This window comes from Calidris pugnax, unplaced genomic scaffold (genome assembly GCF_001431845.1).
Source record: "Calidris pugnax isolate Ruff unplaced genomic scaffold, ASM143184v1 scaffold205, whole genome shotgun sequence".
In the NCBI taxonomy this organism is placed as follows: domain Eukaryota; kingdom Metazoa; phylum Chordata; class Aves; order Charadriiformes; family Scolopacidae; genus Calidris; species Calidris pugnax.
Window position 1 is genome coordinate 373,521 of NW_015090943.1, and position 12,261 is coordinate 385,781.

Sequence of the window (12,261 nt, forward strand, 5' to 3'; positions counted from 1 at the left end):
TGCATGGGGTTATTGTGGCCCAAGTGCAGGACCTTGCACTTGCCCTTGTTGAAACTCATTCCATTGGCATTGGCCCAGTGATCCAATCTCTCTAGATCCTCTTGCAAAGCTTCCCTCTCCTCCTGGGAGTCACCACTCCTGCTTAACTTGGTGTCATCTGCAAACTTGCTGATGTTACACCTTATGTCCTCATCGAGATCATCAATAAAGACGTTAAACAGAAATGGTCCCAACACTGAGCCCTGAGGCACACCACTTGTGACCGGCCGCCAGCTGGACGTACATCCATTGAGCACAACTCTTTGGGACCCTCCAGTCAACCAGTGCTTGATCCAGCAGATCATGTGCTCGTCCACTCCGTGTGAAGCCAGTTTTTCCACTAGATTTGTGTGAGGGACCGTATCAAATGCTTTTTGGAAGTCCAGGTATACCATATCGACAGCCTTTCCCTCGTCCAATAATCTGGTTATCTTGTCATAGAAGCAGATCACCAATTCACAGCTTGTGGGTGAGTCTCTGCAACAGGGCTGGGGGGGGAGTCAAAGCTTTTTCCTCCCCCGGTCTCCAAGATTCGGAGCTTTCTTGCCTTTGGTGGGGTCTTTCCTGTGAAACCTGGGGGAATTCAGGATTTTTTTAGGACTTTATCCTTCTGTTGAATTGGGCAGAAAGGGGCAACAGGATGAGGAATTAGTGTGAGAGGGAAAGCAAAGGGCATAAAACTCGTTTCCCAAAAAAACCAACCCTGGCAAAGCCCATCGAGAGGCTCCAGGCAGCTTCTTCAGAACATACCAGCATCTCAAGAGACTGGAATCACCAGCGCTGATACCCCGTGTGGTGCTGCCCGCACGAATCTGGCAATTTCTTGTGGCTTTAAGCAGCAGGTCAAACCCTCACAATTGAATTTTCCAGCCCCGCCGTGAAATTCAGGCTTAACATTTCGCTGCAGGAACTGAATTTTTCACTGAATTTTTAGAGTTGGAAGGGACCATGGAGATCATCTAGTCCAACTCCCCTGCTGAAGCAGGATTGCCCAGAGCTAGAGCATGTTACTCAGGAGCATCCAGGCGGGTCTTGAAAATCTCAAGAGAAGGGGACTCCACACCCTCCCTGGGCAGCCTCTGCCAGGGCTCTGCCACCCTCACTGAGAAGAAGTTTTTCCTCATATTTGAGTGGAACCTCTTATGTTCCAACTTGTGCCCGTTGCCCCTCGTCCTGTCGCTGGGAACCACTGGAAAGAGTCCGGCTCCCTCCTCCTTCAACCCCCCCTTTAGACACTTGTCAGCATTGATAAGGTCTCCCCTCAGCCTTCTCTTCTCCAGACTAAAGAGCCCCAGCTCTCTCAGTCTCTCCTCATAAGGGAGATGCTCCAATCCTTGAATCATCTTTGTTGCCCTTCACTAGACTCTCTCCAGCAGTTCCCTGTCCCTCTTGAACTGGGGAGCCCAGCACTGGAGGCAGGATTCCAGTTGTGGCCTCCCCAGTGCAGAGCAGAGGGGGAGAATGACCTCCCTCCACCTCCTGGCCACACTCTGCCCTACGCAGCCCAGGATCCCGTTGGCCTCTTGGCCACAAGAGCACACTGCTTGCTCATTATCATTTTGCTGTCCACCAGGACCCCTAGATCTTTCTTTTCAGAAGTTGTCTCCAGCAGGTCCACCCCTAATCTGTTTCATTCTAACGAAGAATGAAGTTTTAATGCTCAGAAAAATGAAGTTAAGCAAACACCACGTCAAGGCTGGGGTTTACCAACAGGGCAGCTTGTTGTGCAAACACTCATGTTCAAGCCTCTGGGTCCCCTTTGTGACACGGTCTTTGGCTTAACACATGCATGGGAAGGAGGTGGACAAATTTCATTTTTGCAATAAACTAAGTTATTCTGCAGCCTAAATTCACAAAACACAACGTTTCTCTGTCTACTAAGAAATAGAAGTCGTGAGCAGCCCTGAGACGCTTCATCTGAAGACGAGCTCAAGGGTAGTGACTTTCAGGCCGAAAGAAGGAGGATGCTCTGGAAAAAGCCACGTATTAATGCAGACGGGCAGCCAAGGTTTAATTTAAATCGATACCTACAGCTTTCAGAGGGGCTGCTGACTTCGCAGCACTGGGCTGATGCAGTGTTTTTCTCTCTGCTGGCAAGCAGGGGACCGAGATACCCAACACCACCTCGACACGGGCAGTACCAGCGTCTGAGCACTGCAAACCACGCTCTCCTCCCCAGCTGAACTCGGCCGTAACACATATTGTGTGTCTAACACCCTGAAAGTGTGTTTTCACACAATCCTAGAATTGTCTGGGTTGGAGGGGACCTTTCAGATCATCGAGTCCATCCATCATCCTAACTCTGATCAAAAACCCCCATCACTAAACCATGTCTCCAAGCACTATGGCAACTCATCTTTTAAATCCCTCCAGGGATGGTGCCTCAACCCCTTCCTCAAACCCTTTTAGACTGGACATTAGGAAGGAATTTTTCACAGAAAGAGTGGTCAGGCATTGGAATAGGCTGCCCAGGGAGGTGGTTGAGTCCCCATCCCTGGAGGTGTTTAAGGGCCGTTTAGATGGGGTACTGAGGGACATGGTGTAGGGGAGGACTTTGTAGAGTAGGGTAGATGGTTGAACTTGATGATCCCAAGGGTCTCTTCCAACCTCAATGATTCTATGATTCCCTGGGCAGCCCATTCCAAGGCTTAAGAACCCTTTCCTTGGAAACATTTTTCCTAATCTCCAACCTGAACCTCCCCTGGTGCAACTTGAGGCCATTTCCTCTTGTCCCATTGCCTGTTCCTTGGGAGAAGAGACCGCCCCCCCCTGGCTACACCCTCCTTTCAGGGAGTTGGAGAGAGCGAGAAGGTCTCCCCTCAGCCTCCTTTTCTCCAGGCTGAACACCCCCAGCTCCCTCAGAAGTTCTCCAGACCCTTCTCCTTGCTCTCCAGACCCCTCGCCAGCTCCATCGCCCTTCTCTGGACCCGCTCCAGCTTTTTTTTGTGGTAAGGAACCCAAAACTGGACACAGCCCTCCAGGTGGGGCCTCACCAGTGCCCAGTCCAGAGGGACGATCACCTCCCAAATCCTACTCACCACGCTGGTTTTGCGACGTCCACTCATTTAATCTCATGGAATAAATTTGCCACCTTCGAACTAGTTCGCGTAATCCCCGATCACCTCCCAAATCCTACTCACCACGCTGGTTTTGCGACGTCCACTCATTTAATCTCATGGAATAAATTTGCCACCTTCGAACTAGTTCGCGTAATCCCCGTCGCGGGCAAAGCCTTTGATGGGATCTGCCAACCACGGAGTTAACCATCTAGGAAAATATTGCCCAGGAGCGGGGCTGGATCACACCAAAGGGAATTTAAAAGGGCAGAACTGTTTGCTAAACAACGATTGCAACAATGCAGAAAATACGTTCTCTCTCTCCATGGTGGGAAAAAAAAAAAAGAAAGAGTTTACATCAAAAGATGTAACTCTCTGGCCACGTAGCACGTACCTGCCCAATGCAACCTTGAACACCCACACGGGTTGCAAAAGCGCAGCGTCGACTTGGCTTTGACCACCCTGGTGGTAATTAATCCTGTTTTATAGAATCACAGAATGGTTAGAGTTGGAAGGGACCTTAAAGATCATCGAGTTCCAACCCCCCTGCCCTGGGCAGGGACACCTCCCACCAGACCAGGTTGCTCCAAGCCCCATCCAGCCTGGCCTTGAACCCCTCCAGGGATGGGGCAGCCACAGCTTCTCTGGGCAACCTGTTCCAGTGTCTCACCACCCTCACAGGAAAGAATTTCTTCCTAATATCTAATCTAAATGTCCTCTCTTTCAGTTTAAAACCATTCCCCCTCAAATCCTATTACTACACTCCCTCCTTACCTTTTCTGTAGGCTCCCTTTACGTACTGGAAGGCTGCTATGAGAAGTCTCCCCGGAGCCTTCTCTTCTCCAGCCTGAACAATCCTGACTCTCTCAGCCTGTCTTCATAGGACCATCTTTGTGGCCCTCCGCTGGTCCACATCTTCTCTGTGTATTACAAGAAAGCACTAATCTCCACTGAGCATGGGCAAGCCAAGTTTTCCCAAACCAAAATTTAGGCAAATCGGTATAAAGAGGATCAAGAACAAAAGCATCAAGAAGCTGAGGTCAAGCAAGCTGGGGTTACACCACCAGAGGTTTCTGGCTCCCTGACCTGTGCTGAAGAAACGAGGCCATTGTCTCTCCCGAGCCAAGATGAATTTTGCAGATAGAGCCCAGAGCTGGGGTTTGTTTTGGGCTGGAAACAAAGATAAGCTAATCGAAACATAAAAGGGGGATGGATGGAAAAGAGTCAGATTTAGGAAAAGCGAGCACAGAGCTTTGACATCCCCAAAAAGGGCTCAGGTGTGTAAATTCAGAACACAGCTGGGCTTTTTAGCAGAAAATACTAATTAAGGAGGGCAAACACCCACTGGTCTCTGCAAATATAAGGCTGTGCACCTCCTCGCAATGCAGATGGAGAGAAGAATGGTACCTACGAGTCCACGAGCCCGGTAAAGAGGCAAACATCAGCTTCAAGGTGGGATTGACTCGGAGGCAGCGTGTTTTTTCCTTGCTCAAAATCCCATGGAGCCCTCATCAGCTCCATGTCCCGCAGTCCAGACACCGTCCCTTTGATCCCTGGTCAACACGGTGCTGGGAGAGCTCCTCTCCCAGCATTAAAGCTTCTCCTAAACACATTTCTCTCAGAAACCAGCATTTTGGTGGGGGAAAATCCCCAACCAGCTCCCAGCACCCTCGCAATGCGGATGGAGAGAAGAACGGTACCTACAAGTCCACGAGCCCGGTAAAGAGGCAAACATCAGCTTCAAGGTGGGATTGACTCGGAGGCAGCGTGTTTTTTCCTTGCTCAAAATCCCATGGAGCCCTCATCAGCTCCATGTCCCGCAGTCCAGACACCGTCCCTTTGATCCCTGGTCAACACGGTGCTGGGAGAGCTCCTCTCCCAGCATTAAAGCTTCTCCTAAACACATTTCTCTCAGAAACCAGCATTTTGGTGGGGGAAAATCCCCAACCAGCTCCCAGCAAAGAGCAGTGTCACCTAAAGTTTCCTTTAAATGCCTTTCAATCTTTCAGAGGGAAGCAGATGGGAAGGGAAGGAGAAATACCTTCTTCTTTGGTCCTACAAGCGTGGAGAACTGCTCGTGGGGTGTTGGTGCTGGCAACCCTGTTATTATAAAACAGAAAGGACCACTCCGTGTCCCCTCCAACACTTTAGGGCTTTAAAGGACACAGAAATAGGGCTGAATCCCTGGGGAGGACCCACGGACCTCGGGGTGAGGGATGGCCAAAGGTACCCACATCACCATCACGGGGACCTCGCAGGCAACTGAGCCACCTACAGGAAAATACACCCCAGCAATTCAATTTAAAAATCGATTTAACAGGAGCTCATCTGACCCACCCGACACGTGGATGAGGATTTGCTGCTGCTTCTGCACATTTTGAGAGTTTGCCTGCCTTTTTCTTGATTTTTTTTATTGCCCAGCTGGTGAAAAAGGCGATGGGCTGAGGAGGAAAAGCACCGTGAGTTTGGGGTGTGTGATGAGAAAAGGGTTCTCTCTCTATCCTATATACTGCATTTTGAGTCCAGTTTTTCTTTGGAGAGGCTTAAAAATACTAAATATTAAGAAAGAGAAGACAAAAATGAGAAGCCTAATCCACATTATGTTGGGAAGCAAATAAAAATTCAGGGAAATCGTGCTCATTTCAAATTCATCCCTAGCTCTTAACCAAAACCTCAGCTTCCCCAGCAGCTCAAGGTCTCCCTTCGTTAAGATCCCAAACGAGGGCACCGCCACCATCCCAGTGGGCACCCCCTTTCTAACTGGTAAGCACTGGCATCGTACTGCCTGGGGGAAACCATGTATTATGAAACCCTGGGATCTCACAGCATCCAAGAGTGAGGTTTGGAGTGGGTTAAAGCATCCCACGTGTCGTCCCCCCCAAACCCCAAAGCGTGTCTGTGTCCCCAGAAGGTGGGGGACCCCCGGGACGTGGGCAGGAGCCCTCCGACAGCAGCTGCGAAGGGGAAAGAAAACAGCCAGCCTGGAAACAAACGCAGGAAAAGCAGCAATTCAGGCAGAGAGATGAAAGGTGGTGGCTGGAGGGAGGAATTGAGCTCAATAACTGCAGAATGGATGTGACAACAATGGCACAGGAGTAGCTGCTGCTTGGTTCTCTCCTTTAAGGTGTTCGGGGCAGACACCCTCCCAGGCTGGCAAAAGGATCTGATGTATATCCGATACCAGTGCCAAGAAAAAGCAAAGATTCACCAAAAAATGGTTGACTTTGCAGAGTGATGCTTTTCTAACAGGCTTAGCTCCCAGCACCCTCCTCTGGAAGCTCACCATGAGGGGAACCGCACCAAAGGGACTCCTGATGCTTTCTTAAAGCACAAATAAATCACTGCTCTCATTGCAGTGTGACAAAAAGCCAGAATTAACAGATATGACAGATCCCCCTCAACGTAAAAAGTTTAGGGATGGACAGTTTCTTCCCACAGTTCCTTCACCCCGACCTCACAGCAAGATTTTTACATTTGTGAGCTGCTTTTTATCTGGAAAACCCTAAATCACTCAGCAAACCAGGAATGATCTTTTGCCCGCTGAAATGTGTTAGTGAACAACCATTCCTGCAAGAAATTTTGGCAAGAACAGTAATTTCTGCAGCTTCACAGGTAGCTCTGCTTAGGCAGAACATATATCAGAAAAATATGGATTTTGCTAAGTTTTTAATGTATTTTTTTGTCATGATGTGAAGCATCCAGCGACAGCCTCTTGCTTTTACACGGCTGGCAGGAGGCAGCCTGGCAGCAGGACACCTCCTAACGTCCTCCCTTCACAACCAGCTCAAATAAAACCAGTTTTTCACCAAAACTTGGAGACCTGGGGTGTCTTTAAACACATCTCAAAGCCCCGATGGGGGAGTCACTGCTGATCTGGGGTTTGACAAGACCCGTGGAGAAAGGAGAGTTACCACAGCACATCAATATCAACCTCCCCAGGAGTTCCAAATACATCCAAGTAGCTCTTCCAACTTACCTGAAGCCTTTAAAAGCCCACACTATTAGAAAATTTGCACAAGAACAGAACAAAATAAGCCAAACAAGTGTTTCAAAATGAGCCTGAAACCTAGGAAGAGATGCAGCCTGTCTGAGCTGCAAATCACTGTTGCCTGAACTAAATTAAGGAGGGGGGGGAAACAAACATTTGAAGTCACAGATGTTTCAGTAGGTGTTCATCCAACAAAGATAAATATTTTAAAAATTGCCATAGAAATGGGGAAGCGAAGACATGAATTAAGCGAAGCTCTAGGAGAACATTTGCAGCTCTGGAAATAGCAAACTCCTGAAGGCAAAGTCCGTGTTTTCCGCATCTTGCTCAACGCAAGCCCCAATTTTCGCTGCGGATGTGTCACCCTGCTCCCCTTTCATCTAAGACAACGAGCGAGTTGGAAATGGATTTTGACCTGAATTTCTAAGCTACATCCAAAAAGCTGCATTAGGCGCTTGGCAGCGCAGCCCAGATACCTTGACGCGTCTCTTGGGAACGTCACCAACTGCAGACAGTCCCGCTCAGGTCAGAAAATACACTCCAAAAGGAGCTCTTACCTGCAGAAAGCACATTATCAGAGCCACCAGAGTCCTCTTTTATCCAGATTTGGGCCGAATCTGAGCTTAGTTCTGGCTCTACCACCTTTTATAAGCCCTCGCAGACATCCCCACGCGACGCTGCATTTCAAAAGCCGAGGGCTCGACGCTTATTTACGTTCAACCTCCTGAAAATGTGTCAGGGCAAAGCCCTGAATCAATGTTTTACAACAAAGCCTGCCGTGACTAAATACACAAGGCAAAATAACTTCCCTCAGAGGCGCAGCTCTAAACAAACATTTGAAGTCACAGATGTTTCAGTAGGTGTTCATCCAACAAAGACAAATATTTTAAAAATTGCCATAGAAATGGGGAAGCGAAGACATGAATTAAGCGAAGCTCTAGGAGAACATTTGCAGCTCTGGAAATAGCAAACTCCTGAAGGCAAAGTCCGTGTTTTCCGCATCTTGCTCAACGCAAGCCCCAATTTTCGCTGCGGATGTGTCACCCTGCTCCCCTTTCATCTAAGACAACGAGCGAGTTGGAAATGGATTTTGACCTGAATTTCTAAGCTACATCCAAAAAGCTGCATTAGCCGCTTGGCAGCGCAGCCCAGATACCTTGACGCGTCTCTCGGGAACGTCACCAACTGCAGACAGTCCCGCTCAGGTCAGAAAATACACTCCAAAAGGAGCTCTTACCTGCAGAAAGCACATTATCAGAGCCACCAGAGTCCTCTTTTATCCAGATTTGGGCCGAATCTGAGCTTAGTTCTGGCTCTACCACCTTTTATAAGCCCTCGCAGACATCCCCACGCGACGCTGCATTTCAAAAGCCGAGGGCTCGACGCTTATTTACGTTCAACCTCCTGAAAATGTGTCAGGGCAAAGCCCTGAATCAATGTTTTACAACAAAGCCTGCCGTGACTAAATACACAAGGCAAAATAACTTCCCTCAGAGGCGCAGCTCTGTTTATCCAGAGAGTGGGAAGCCTTTTCCAGCAGCACTCGCTCACATCCTGTGGAAGTGTGGCTGGAAGAGGCAGCGGGCGAAACAGGCTGCGCCGAAACCAAACGCCTTCCTCGAAACCCTGAAAACAGAACTTTTAAAAGATCAGTCGAGTGCTGGGAACACACAGAGAACAGCCCGTCCCCATCCTCCTCCCACTCCAGAGCTACAGCTGGTGTCACTCCTTCTGTGAAACGTGAAGATTCTATACATTTCCTGAAATTAAGGACACTCGAGCACATCCCCACTATCCCTGGCAACAAATATCCCCTTCAGAAAGTGCCTGAATCAGCAACTAGCAACACCAGCGTCTCGAAATCCTCAAGTCAAAGGTAACACACATTCAACAGCAGCAATAAACCATCCCCATCTTTATACCAACCACAGGCAGGACAACACCATTTGTTCTGCAGGCGAGGTTTCCTCTAGGGCTTCCCCGACACCCAAACACAGAGAAAATATTGAATCCCCGGAGACTAAAGGCTGTAGTGAACTCAAATTAAAATTTAAAATTAGACACGCTGCCTTTAAAAGTCCACCTGAGTCAACCAGCACGGGGTTGTACACCAGCACAAGCATAAAAACTGTATGCTGCCTTTCAAACCCAAGCGTTTCACTTGCCTCCGTGGAAAAAAAAGAAATGCTGCTCGGGCGGAGCCACCCGTCAGTTCAAACACCAGGTAACAGGGCAGGAAAAACACACACAAACATCTTCGCTATGTGAAAACAACCACTGGATGCCATCCTGCTTCTGCTGGAAGCCTGCAGGTACAAAAGCCCTGGTGAAGGGGATTGAAGCCCGATGTGGGAAGAGCTGTGATTTCTCCTTCTGCAAAAGGAGCATCACTCTGCCTTGGAAACAGTCCAGAATCATAGAATCACAGAATTGCCCAGGCCGGAAGGGATAGCCCGGAATCCTGCCCGGGGTCTGACTCTCTCCTCTCCCAGTTGTGACACCAGGGAAAGATTGACCCCAGGCAAATCTGAGGGGCATAACCTAAAGGAAAGACACCTGTATTTGGCCTTTCTCCAGCGTGAACGGAAGGAAAAGGAAGGAGAGATGGTGGTGGGAACACTAAGGGCTAAGGAAATGAGGAAATAACAGCCAGTTCCTCTTAACTCTTCAATTAACCTCCTGCTCAGAGATTTGGCTCTCTAGAAGGGCCAAGCCCAGGCTGCGACGGCCGCGTTGTGATGTAAAGCGGTTCGTTAGGACACTGCAGTGTCATCACCAGTTTGGGGCTTCAGGAAGCCACCTGCGGGGCAGCGGATCGATTGGGGCTTGGGGCTGCTTCGCGGCAGCAGGAGGCGGCTCCTTGGTTGAAGGGCAGGGCTGGTAAAGACTTCGTTACACCCAGGTTACAAATTTAGGTCAGCGGCATCTCAAAACGTAATTTATTTTAATTCACGTCCCCTTTAGTAAAGGGGAAGACTTTCCAGCTACGGTGACCTGCAGCCCGAGCCAGTCTCACCAGTGATAATTAAAGCCTTTTTTTAATACAAACGCCGTCCCTGGTGATCAACCAAGAGTTATCTCACAAACACAACCCGGCGCCCACATAACGAATCGATTCACCGGACTGCAGACAAGCATTTCAGTTTGCACGACTTCTCCTTTTGTTCTTCCTCCCAGCATTAATTAGAGTTTAGGTTATTAAGAGCAAGATACCAAAGGCTCTGCTCCCGCTCTGGGGGCTCCTAAGAAATGCCCTCCCCAATTTTGAAAACCCAAAGAGGTTTGAATGAAGACACTTCGCCCTGGAGAGGTTTGGGCAGCATCTCGCAGGCAGCAGGAGATAATCCGAGCGAGCCAGACCCCGAAACGAACCCCTGCAGTGTCTGCCCAGCCCAGCCCAGCCCCGCCGTGACAAAAAATTAAATAAATAAAGAAATAAAGCCACTATCAAAGCACCGACAAGAGATCATCAGCGAAGACAATGGGGAGTAACACCCCAAACCCTCTTGCGCTAATAAATACCCAGCTCGACACCACTACTGATTTAATACAAGGCTTTCAGGACCAAAACAAATATTTATATATATATATCTCTAGGTGTATACACACACACGTACGATGAGAGACACACGAGGCATGAACACAGATGTGGATCAGCATTATTTGGAGAAAAACCAGAGATTGAGCCTCACCTTTGTTTTCACACCTACGAGACGTGAGCCCTGGGGGGCACTTTAGGTTATTAAGAGCGAGATACCAAAGGCTCTGCTCCCGCTCTCCCAGCTCCTAAGAAATGCCCTCCCCGATTTGGAAAACCTAAAGAGGTTTGAATGAAGACACTTCGCCCTGGAGAGGTTTGGGCAGCATCTCGCAGGCAGCAGGAGATAATCCGAGCGAGCCAGACCCCGAAACGAACCCCTGCAGTGTCTGCCCAGCCCAGCCCAGCCCCGCCGTGACAAAAAATTAAATAAATAAAGAAATAAAGCCACTATCAAAGCACCGACAAGAGATCATCAGCGAAGACAATGGGGAGTAACACCCCAAACCCTCTTGGGCTAATAAATACCCAGCTCGACACCACTACTGATTTAATACAAGGCTTTCAGGACCAAAACAAATATTTATATATATATATCTCTAGGTGTATACACACACACGTACGATGAGAGACACACGAGGCACGAACACAGATGTGGATCAGCATTATTTGGAGAAAAAACAGAGATTGAGCCTCACCTTTGTTTTCACACCTACGAGACGTGAGCCCTGGGGGGCAGCCACATTCCCCCCCCAACCCACAGCCTCCCCCACCAGAGCAGAGTAAAATGGAAGAATCCCCTCTCTGGACCTGCCCAGGGTCCAGAATTCTAAATTCAGAATTCAGGGTCTGAATCCTGCCCAGGGTCTGGCTCTCTCCTCTCCCAGTTGTGACACCAGGGAAAGACCGACCCCTGAGGGACATAACCTAAGGGAAAGACACCTGTATTTGGCCTTTCTCCAGCGTGAACGGAAGGAAAAGGAAGGAGAGATGGTGGTGGGAACACTAAGGGCTAAGGAAATGAGGAAATAACAGCCAGTTCCTCTTAACTCTTCAATTAACCTCCTGCTCAGAGATTTGGCTCTCTAGAAGGGCCAAGCCCAGGCTGCGACGGCCGCGTTGTGATGTAAAGCGGTTCGTTAGGACACTGCAGTGTCATCACCAGTTTGGGGCTTCAGGAAGCCACCTGCGGGGCAGCGGATCGATTGGGGCTTGGGGCTGCTTCGCGGCAGCAGGAGGCGGCTCCTTGGTTGAAGGGCAGGGCTGGTAAAGACTTCGTTACACCCAGGTTACAAATTTAGGTCAGCGGCATCTCAAAACGTAATTTATTTTAATTCACGTCCCCTTTAGTAAAGGGGAAGACTTTCCAGCTACGGTGACCTGCAGCCCGAGCCAGTCTCACCAGTGATAATTAAAGCCTTTTTTTAATACAAACGCCGTCCCTGGTGATCAACCAAGAGTTATCTCACAAACACAACCCGGCGCCCACATAACGAATCGATTCACCGGACTGCAGACAAGCATTTCAGTTTGCACGACTTCTCCTTTTGTTCTTCCTCCCAGCATTCATTAGACTTTAGGTTATTAAGAGCGAGCTGCCAAAGGCTCTGCTCCCGCTCTCCCAGCTCCTAAGAAAGGCC

General features: G+C 49.2%; 1 protein-coding gene across 1 annotated transcript in view; it reads right to left on the reverse strand.

The window, feature by feature from the left end:
• FBXO42 (F-box protein 42) overlaps positions 1 to 12,261 on the reverse strand; it is a 75,008-nt gene that overhangs the window by 61,833 nt on the left and 914 nt on the right. The gene's annotated exons all lie outside the window — the stretch shown is intronic.